The following is a 9,916-nucleotide window of genomic DNA, read 5'->3' as shown; positions in this document are numbered from 1 at the left end:
TTTAAAGGCTGTTTTTAGATGAGTAGTTCTAATGTGCCGTACGTGTGTGTGTCTGAGAAAGCCAGCCCTTCATCATTTTTGCATCTGAGGAAGTTCTACCGTTGTTTTCGCAGAGTACGAACAAACTCAAGTAAGAACATGTTGATGAATCCCAGATTTGTGTCAAACGTTCGTACGCACGGTTTAAGCACAGATTTGTGCGTACGTACGGTTTGTGAATGAGGCCCATTGTCCTCACACTCCGTCCCGCCCACTCCGCTCTGCTAATGAAAGGCGCCTGGTGCTCCCATCACAACAGGGCCCTACGTCTCTAACTAGACTCTTCTCCTCTGTCGCCCCCCGGTGGTGGAACGAGTTACCAAACTCCATTCGGTCCGCAGAGTCCGTTTCACTTTTAAGAAGAAGCTAAAGACCCAGCTCTTTATGACCTCTGACCTTTATGATGTTGATGCTACTGATGATGATGACATTTAGGATGTGGTTTATATTGATTAAAGATTCTCATGATGATGATGATGACTATATTGACCTTGTTGATGTTGCTGATGATCATTATAAAAACAAAAACAAAAAAATCAGCGCCCTATACACTTCCTGTCAGCACCTGTCCCGGATCACACCTGAAGCTGTCTGTTGGCTCTCACTGACTCCGCCCCCTCCTGTCTCGATCGTTGCTTGTGTCGTATTAACTCTCAGATGTACGTCGCTTTGGACAAAAGCGTCTGCTACATGAAACTGTAACACTGTAACATTATCAGCCACTTTGATACTTTCTGGACAGAGCTTGAGCTTTTGACTCTTTCTGACCTTCATCCCAGCATGACCCCAATGACCACACCCTGACTCTAAACACACCCATTCTTAAAGAGGGTCCTGCTGGCTCATGGCCTGCTGTTTCACATTTAATTGATCAAAGCACCACAAATGATGGCTGCCAAGTGTCTGACCATCCCTACAGTATGGATAACCATCGTCTCTACAGTCATATCCCTGTCATGATTGGTAATAACCAGGATGTAAAATCCAAGAGGAACAATTTTAGAGGTCACAATAACATCATCAACATTAAGCCCTGCTCTCCAGCTTCCCCTGGTGCTTTGCAAAATGTTACTCTACTAAATCACTGCTTATTCATGACATAATAAATGACTATAATCTGGATTTTATGGGTTTATGTGAAACCTGGCTTAAGCCAAATGACTTTGGAAGTCTAAATGAAGCATCACCTCCAAGTTACACCAGTTTTCAAGAATCACGTGAAGCAAGAAGAGGTGGGGGCATCGCTGCTATAAAGAACTCCAGATCAATAATGCTGGGGCATGTTGATCTTCCCTATTGATCAAGCTCCCACTTGAGGTCCTGGCTGATGATGGTCCCCAGGAAGCGGAAAGACTCCACGGTGGAAACAGTGGAGTCGTTGATGGTGATGGGGGCGGGTGTGGCTGCTTTCTTTCTAAAATCCACAACCATCTCCACTGTCTTCAGAGCGTTAAGCTCCAGTCTTCATCCGGCAAACTCACCAACTTTGTCATAATCTCTCCTGACACACTCTCTAAACTGGTACTCTCTTCCAAGCCCACTACTTGTTTACTGGATCCTATTCCCTCTAAGTTTATTAAGGATCTTTTCCCCATGCTCAGCCCGCTTTTATTACAGATAATAAACAGCTCTCTAGTTAGTGGCATTGTGGCTGTATTATTTAAAACAGGGGTTATCAGGCCACTCCTAAAGAAACGCAACCTTGATCCAGAATTGATCAACAACTACAGATCAATCACACATCTAGGATTATTTTCAAAACTCCTTAAAAAAGCAGTGGCTCAGCATCTCACAGATCAACTCTCATCAAATAACCTGTGTGACCTTCATCAATCTGGCTTCAGAAAATTCCACAGCACAGAAACTGCTTCAACAAACGTTCTAAACGATTTACTACTTGCTTCAGACTTTGACTCAGTTTTAATATTGGTACTCCTAGACCTCATCGCAGCTTTCGATATGGTTTACCACCACATTCTATTACATCGCCTCCAAAGTTATATTGGTCTCACTAACACTGCTCTCTCCTGGTTTAGATCATACTTATCTGACAGATCTCACTTTGTTCTACACAACAACCATTCATCAGATCACAAAAAAGTCAATTATGGTGTACCTCAGGGATCTGTGCTCAGTCCTATTCTTTTCAATATTTACATGCTGTCCCTTGGTAAAGTTATCAATAACTACAAACTTGGCTCTCATTTCTATGCAGACGATACTCAACTTTACATCTCCATTAAACCTGACGCCTGTTATCAGCTAGTGAAACTTGAAGAATGCATATCAGAAGTTAAACAATGGATGTCGTCTAACTTCCTTCTTCTAAATGCAGAGAAAACTGAAATGATAATTATTGGTCCGAAGCAGTAGGTCCTGTATTAGAAATCTCAGTGTGCTATTTGATCCAAATCTCTCATTTGAAGTATCAACAATATCACAAAGACTGCATATTTCCACCTAAGAAACATCTCCAAGATCCGTCACATTCTCTCCACAGCTGATGCTGAAACACTTATTCATGCTGTTATCTCATCTAGACTGACTATTGTAATACACTTTTCTCCGGCCTGCCAAAATCAACTCCTAGAAAATTAAAACTTGTTCAAAATACTGCTGCAAGGATACTCGCCCAAACCAGAAAATTGGATCATATAACCCTCATTTAATTTTATTGTCTCCCTGTACATGCTAGATCTGACTTCAAGATTTTACTGTTAACCTACAAAATATTACACAGACTTGCACTCTAATCACTCATTATATACCTGCCAGTGCTCTACAATCTGAAAATAACCGTCTCCTTATAACTCCAAAAATAAACAAAACATCAGTAGGTGGTAGGGCATCCTTTGGAATCGTCTTCCTACCCAAATTCGAGAGGCTAGTTCAGTCATTTAAGAGTAAACTAAAAACACATCTTTTTGCAATCGCATTCAACCTCACTTAGTCCACATTTTCCATCCTCTTCCAATACCAGTCATTACAGTTTAATTGTCTGTATTGTGCTTGTTTATTATGCAATTTTTACTGCTGTGTGCCAATGTTGTTTTTAGGATTTGTACAGCCTTTTGAGGCATGCTTTGTGATACTGGGCAAAAATAAACTTGACTTGACATTGCATAGAAATCCATAGAAAAGTCCTCCCAATGTAGAAAAGTCTTCTCAGTGTAGAAAAGTCCTCACAATGTAGAAAAGTCCTCACAATGTAGAAAAGTCCTCTCAGTGTAGAAAAGTCCTCACAATGTAGAAAAGTCCTCTCAGTGTAGAAAAGTCCTCCCAATGTAGAAAAGTCCTCTCAGTGTAGAAAAGTCCTCACAATGTAGAAAAGTCCTCACAATGTAGAAAAGTCCTCTCAGTGTAGAAAAGTCCTCTCAGTGTAGAAAAGTCCTCACAATGTAGAAAAGTCCTCACAATGTAAAAAAGTCCACACAATGCAGAAAAGTCCTCACAATGCAGAAAAGTCCTCACAATGTAGAAAAGTCCTCTCAGTGTAGAAAAGTCCTCTCAGTGTAGAAAAGTCCTCACAATGTAAAAAAGTCCTCTCAGTGTAGAAAAGTCCTCACAATGTAGAAAAGTCCTCTCAGTGTAGAAAAGTCCTCACAATGTAGAAAAGTCCTCTCAGTGTAGAAAAGTCCTCACAATGTAGAAAAGTCCTCACAATGTAAAAAAGTCCTCACAATGTAGAAAAGTCCTCACAATGTAAAAAAGTCCTCACAATGTAGAAAAGTCCTCACAATGCAGAAAAGTCCTCTCAGTGTAAAAAAGTCCTCACAATGCAGAAAAGTCCTCTCAGTGTAGAAAAGTCCTCACAATGTAGAAAAGTCCTCACAGTGTAGAAAAGTCCTCTCAGTGTAGAAAAGTCCTCACAATGTAGAAAAGTCCTCACAGTGTAGAAAAGTCCTCACAATGTAGAAAAGTCCTCACAGTGTAGAAAAGTCCTCACAATGTAGAAAAGTCCTCTCAGTGTAGAAAAGTCCTCCCAATGTAGAAAAGTCCTCTCAGTGTAGAAAAGTCCTCTCAGTGTAGAAAAGTCCTCACAATGTAGAAAAGTCCTCTCAGTGTAGAAAAGTCCTCACAATGTAGAAAAGTCCTCACAGTGTAGAAAAGTCCTCACAATGTAGAAAAGTCCTCACAGTGTAGAAAAGTCCTCACAATGTAGAAAAGTCCTCTCAGTGTAGAAAAGTCCTCCCAATGTAGAAAAGTCCTCTCAGTGTAGAAAAGTCCTCACAATGTAGAAAAGTCCTCACAATGTAGAAAAGTCCTCACAATGTAAAAAAGTCCTCACAATGTAGAAAAGTCCTCTCAGTGTAGAAAAGTCCTCACAATGTAGAAAAGTCCTCTCAGTGTAGAAAAGTCCTCACAATGTAGAAAAGTCCTCTCAGTGTAGAAAAGTCCTCACAATGCAGAAAAGTCCACACAATGTAGAAAAGTCCTCACAATGTAGAAAAGTCCTCACAATGTAGAAAAGTCCTCTCAGTGTAGAAAAGTCCTCACAATGTAGAAAAGTCCTCACAATGTAGAAAAGTCCTCTCAGTGTAGAAAAGTCCTCACAATGTAGAAAAGTCCTCTCAGTGTAGAAAAGTCCTCACAATGTAGAAAAGTCCTCACAATGTAGAAAAGTCCTCACAATGTAAAAAAGTCCTCACAATGTAGAAAAGTCCTCTCAGTGTAGAAAAGTCCTCACAATGTAGAAAAGTCCTCTCAGTGTAGAAAAGTCCTCACAATGTAGAAAAGTCCTCTCAGTGCAGAAAAGTCCTCACAATGCAGAAAAGTCCACACAATGTAGAAAAGTCCTCACAATGTAGAAAAGTCCTCACAATGTAGAAAAGTCCTCTCAGTGTAGAAAAGTCCTCACAATGCAGAAAAGTCCTCACAATGTAAAAAAGTCCTCACAATGTAGAAAAGTCCTCACAATGTAAAAAAGTCCTCACAATGTAGAAAAGTCCTCTCAGTGTAGAAAAGTCCTCACAATGTAGAAAAGTCCTCTCAGTGTAGAAGTAAATAAATTCTGCTTTCAGTTACGTAAATGAGACACATGAACATTCCTTTGTTAGATTTTGAGGTAAGAGTTTAGATTTCAGTGTGACCTTCAGATCATCTCATATTGTAGTATCAAAGAATAATAACATGAATAAAACATTGATTGATCAAGATCACTTTGGTCTAATCCAGGTGAAACTGATTTTTTAACAGTGTAAGGAGAATTTCTGACAGCATAGATCACAGTGAGGACGTGAAGACAGGATGTAACTCCTGTAATTATTATTTCATTATTAAACTGATTAACACATTAAATCATTGATTTATAATCAGCGTGTTATTCTGCTGTGACTGATCTGTAGTGTGGAAACTTCCTCATGTCACACATACATCATAGCATCCTCAGTAAGAGGGGGCTGCTGAGAAATGAGGCGGAAAACCTGATGAGGCGGAGGAGGTCTAGCTGGCAGCTGCTGTCATGAAGAGCAGAAAAGCTTCAGGTATGAATAAAAATATCCAGAGACAGAAGAAAAATATGATTTATACAGCTATATGAGAATATAAGGAGTACCATAGTATTATATAACTATGTGATATAACTATTGTATAACAATACAGTTATATTACTTAGTTAACTTTATATAACTATTATTATTTGTGTATATTTTCAAAATAAACTACACGTCTAATGCTGTACTGAGTTAGATAAGATAAAACTGTATTAATCCCGAAGGAACGTAATGTGCCAGATAGCTCCAAAAAATACAGTGCAATACATATAATACAAAACACAAACAACAACTCATCTAAAAGTGAAAATATAAAATATAAGTGAGAATATAAAATATAAAGTGTATGGGTTAATGCAAAAGAGATGCTGCCTAAGAGAAAAACAATATTACAATAGTCATCTATAAAAGTTGGCAGGACGTAATGGTGGCCGTTAAATTGAGTAGTGTCGACAGTTATTACGTAGTAGGAGCTTCTACTGCACAAGAGTTATTAAGAGAATATTATGTGGCTTCTGATGCTGCACATGGTGCTAATAAGTAATCTGAAGTCATGCACATGATTATGCATTCTATAAATATCAACATGAATACAAATATAAATATGGCCAGAAAAATATTATTGCACATAATGAACATAATATAGCCCGATAAAGAAAAGTATTATTGCACAAGGTAAACATCATATAACCTGAAATTGAAGGTGTTATTGAAGTTGCACCATTTTTCCTCCTGCTGAACAGGGAGGAGTTATACAGTCTGATGGCCACAGGTAGAACAGACTTCCTGTGGCGCTCCTCGGTGGTCAGGGGGTGAGCGGTGTTGTTCATCATCCTGAGTTTCCTCAGCATCCTCCTCTCAGACACTTCCACCAGAGACTCTAGCTCCACTCCCAGGACAGAGCCTGCCTTCCTGATGAGCTTACTGAGTCTGTTAGTGTCCTATGTCTTAGCCTGCTGCCCCAGCACACCGCAGCATAGAAAATTAAGGAAGATGAGGTGGTGAGAAGTGTTGGGAGGTAGGGAGGTGATCGGGGTTGGGGTAGGGAGTGGGGGCTGGGAAATGCGCAGAGAGAGGCTCCATCTTCTTTAAAGTAAGAAAAATTAAACTACTTAAATAAAAGAGAAAAACAAAAAAGGTCAAATATATCAAATACAATATTTAACAGACACAAAGACGAGGAGCGACTCTAGCAGGCTGCCGCTAGAGTTCTGCTTTGTGTGTCAGACCTAACTGTGTCTTACAGTGTGTTACAGTGTGTTACAGTGTGTATTTTTCTGTATTAGTGTGTACTAGTGTGTAGTATTGTATATTAATGTGTATTATTGTATTTTAGTGTGTATTGTTGTGTATTATTGTGTATTGTTGTGTATTATTGTGTATTATAGTGTATAAGTGTGTATTAGTGTGTGTAACAGTGAGGCTGAAGTGTGAAGCTTCTTCTGATGATAAAATATTGATGATGCTCAGAAACTTCCTCTCATCATTTTTAATCAAATCATGAACTTCCTGTCAGAGGATTCACTGTGTCACAGCTAACCCTAACCCTAACCCTAACCTGTCTGGGCCAAAATGATAATTAATATATAAACACTAATATAAGACAATCAATATATACACACTGTAATACAACACACATAACTAATATATAAATAGTGTATTATAAGACACATAATTAATATATAAACACTGTAATATATTTAATAATTTGTTATAGTGCTATGATAAAATAATGTACATGTAATACAGTGTTATTATAGTGTCATTATAAAACACTTCCGCTTTACTGTGTAATTTTATGAAATATATTCATTAAAGATATTCATCGAGCTTTACTGATATACAGTTACAACAGAGACTGATAAAAACAAGATATTTATGAGGGTTTATATTTATATTTATATTTATACTTATAAGATATGACAGTAAACATTCTGCTTTAAATTGTGGTTTTATATTTATATTTATTTGCTCCAGAGTTTGATACAGCTGAGAGAATAAGTCTAAATCTGTCATTAACGCAACAAAAACACATCTGTGCAGCGTGTTAATCTGATGTAACACACCAGTGCTATAATAAATATATGGTGCTCTAATGATGGAGCAGTGATGGTGTTATATCTGCACATTCACACAGTCTGTTTGTCCGTCCTGCATCCAGCAGCTGCAGCTGAGTGATGTCAGTCTGCATTATGTGAAACTTCTTCATCTCTTTCTGAAATCACAGTTTGCTCTGAGTTTGTAAAATATGCCGATCAGCTGACGGCAGACTCGCCCGTGTTTAGATTGGTCATTTGCTCCAAACCACGCCCCTTTAATGTGAGCGCGCTCAGAGGAACCCTGGGTTGACTTATCGAGTTGATAACCAGCGTCTTGTGACCGCTCAGCGCGATCTCCTCTGTCAGGTTGAGTGAAGCAGATCAGGAGAAGAGAACCAGGGTCCGTTGAACTCGCTTCATCGTGTAGGCCCCTGGTGTGTCTTTGTTTCAACTGAAGATGATCTGAGTTTACTCTCATTAACGTATATGATTAACACCCGATATATTAAAGTTTAAAATAAGATCAAAAAAAATATTTATGTTTTTCATATGATATATTAATTTTTCAATAAACAGCTGTTAACAAACAAACCTGTTCTTTTGTAAAAAAAAAAAAAAAAGTCTGAAAAACTGCAGCTGAAAGTCTTCATGAGTTCAGAACCTGCTTTAACACCGTCTACAGCCTGTAGCAGCTTTTATGATAAACACCAGTGTGTGTGTGTGTGTGTGCGTGTGTGTGTGTGTGTTCGGTGTGCGCGCGCATGCTCGTCTCTTGTTGCATCTGAGGATCAAACAGATCATTTTATTTTTCTAATTAATGTTGATTTTTGGGTTCCACTTTTTCTCAAGGAGATTTGGTTTATAAAAGTGTGTGTGTGTGTGTGTGTGTGCATGCGTGCGTGCGTGCGTGTGTGTTATGTAACACTGGCCCAGCTCTCAGCTGTGATGTTCTCAGGATGACGAATCAAAACCTCACAGAGGAAAGACGAGCCGGATTCTCCCACAAATCCTCTGCAGCACAAAAATACTGCTGTCATGTACTAATACTGCAATGATACTTCCTATCATGTACTACTATCATGTACTAATACTGCAATGATACTGCTGTCATGTACTACTGTCATGTACTAATACTGCAATGATACTGCTGTCATGTACTAATACTGCAATGATACTGCTGTCATGTACTACTGTCATGTACTAATACTGCAATGATACTGCTGTCATGTACTAATACTGCAATGATACTGCTGTCATGTACTACTGTCATGTACTAATACTGCAATGATACTTCCTATCATGTACTACTGTCATGTACTAATACTGCAATGATACTACTGTCATGTACTAATACTGCAATGATACTGCTGTCATGTACTACTGTCATGTACTAATACTGCAATGATACTGCTGTCATGTACTAATACTGTAATGATACTGCTGTAGTACTCAATGACAGGTCTGCAGTATTTGCAGTATCATGTTCTAAACTTGATGTTTTTCAGATGGGACTTTGGAATGCATCAGTTTAAACAGTCGTTTAGGGACTGTTCAAAGAACACATTAGTGTTTGTATCAATAATATATTTATTTATTTATCAGCCTGTGACGTCATACAGCTCATTACATCACTACACTCATCAAAACGCCGCTTTTATTTTGAAATACGGAGGAATAATCCAGAAAATCTTACAAAATAAAATGCTCCCTCAGTTCGTTCATTCATACAGGAAGTGACCGCCCCCCCCCACACACACCACCTTCAATACCCCCCTCACCTCACCCCCCCCCCACTGCTCCTCCTTCCTTTTCTCCCATTCCTTTGATCTTCTCCCATTCTTACCTCCTCATCCTTCTTTCTCCTCCTCTGCTAACCAGCGCCTCCTCTTTTAACTTCTCCTTCACTTTTTCTCCTCCTGACCACCACCTCCTCTACTTTTTGCAGAAAACCTCCTTTTTTTGTCCTTTCACCTTTTTACACCTCCTTTTCCAGCACCTCCTCTCTTCTCACCCTGCACCCCATACTTTGAAGTTCCCCTACATCACCTCCTCCTTTGCACCTCCTCCTTACCACTTTGACCTTCACTCATTCTTCTTTCTCTCCTCCTTGTTCTTTACCTTCTCCTCTGTAGCACCTCCTCTCCTGCTCCTCCTACTTCACCTCCTCTCTCCAGTTTGACCTTCATCTTTTCTCTCCTCCTCTCCAGCATCTCCTCTGTCCCCCTCCCCCTCCCCCTCTCCTGTCCGGATATCATCCCTCCTCCCTTGCACCTCCTGCCTGAGATGAAACCTCCTTAATATTTTGACATCCACCTCCTCCTTCTCACCTCCTCACCTACCTCTTCT

The sequence above is a fragment of the Semicossyphus pulcher genome, unplaced genomic scaffold (assembly GCF_022749685.1).
Source record: "Semicossyphus pulcher isolate SPU_LCO1_2020_fin unplaced genomic scaffold, fSemPul1.0.p SCAF_37, whole genome shotgun sequence".
NCBI lineage: Eukaryota > Metazoa > Chordata > Actinopteri > Labriformes > Labridae > Semicossyphus > Semicossyphus pulcher.
The sequence above is the reverse complement of the archived record's forward strand: the minus strand, read 5'-3'. Positions refer to the sequence as shown.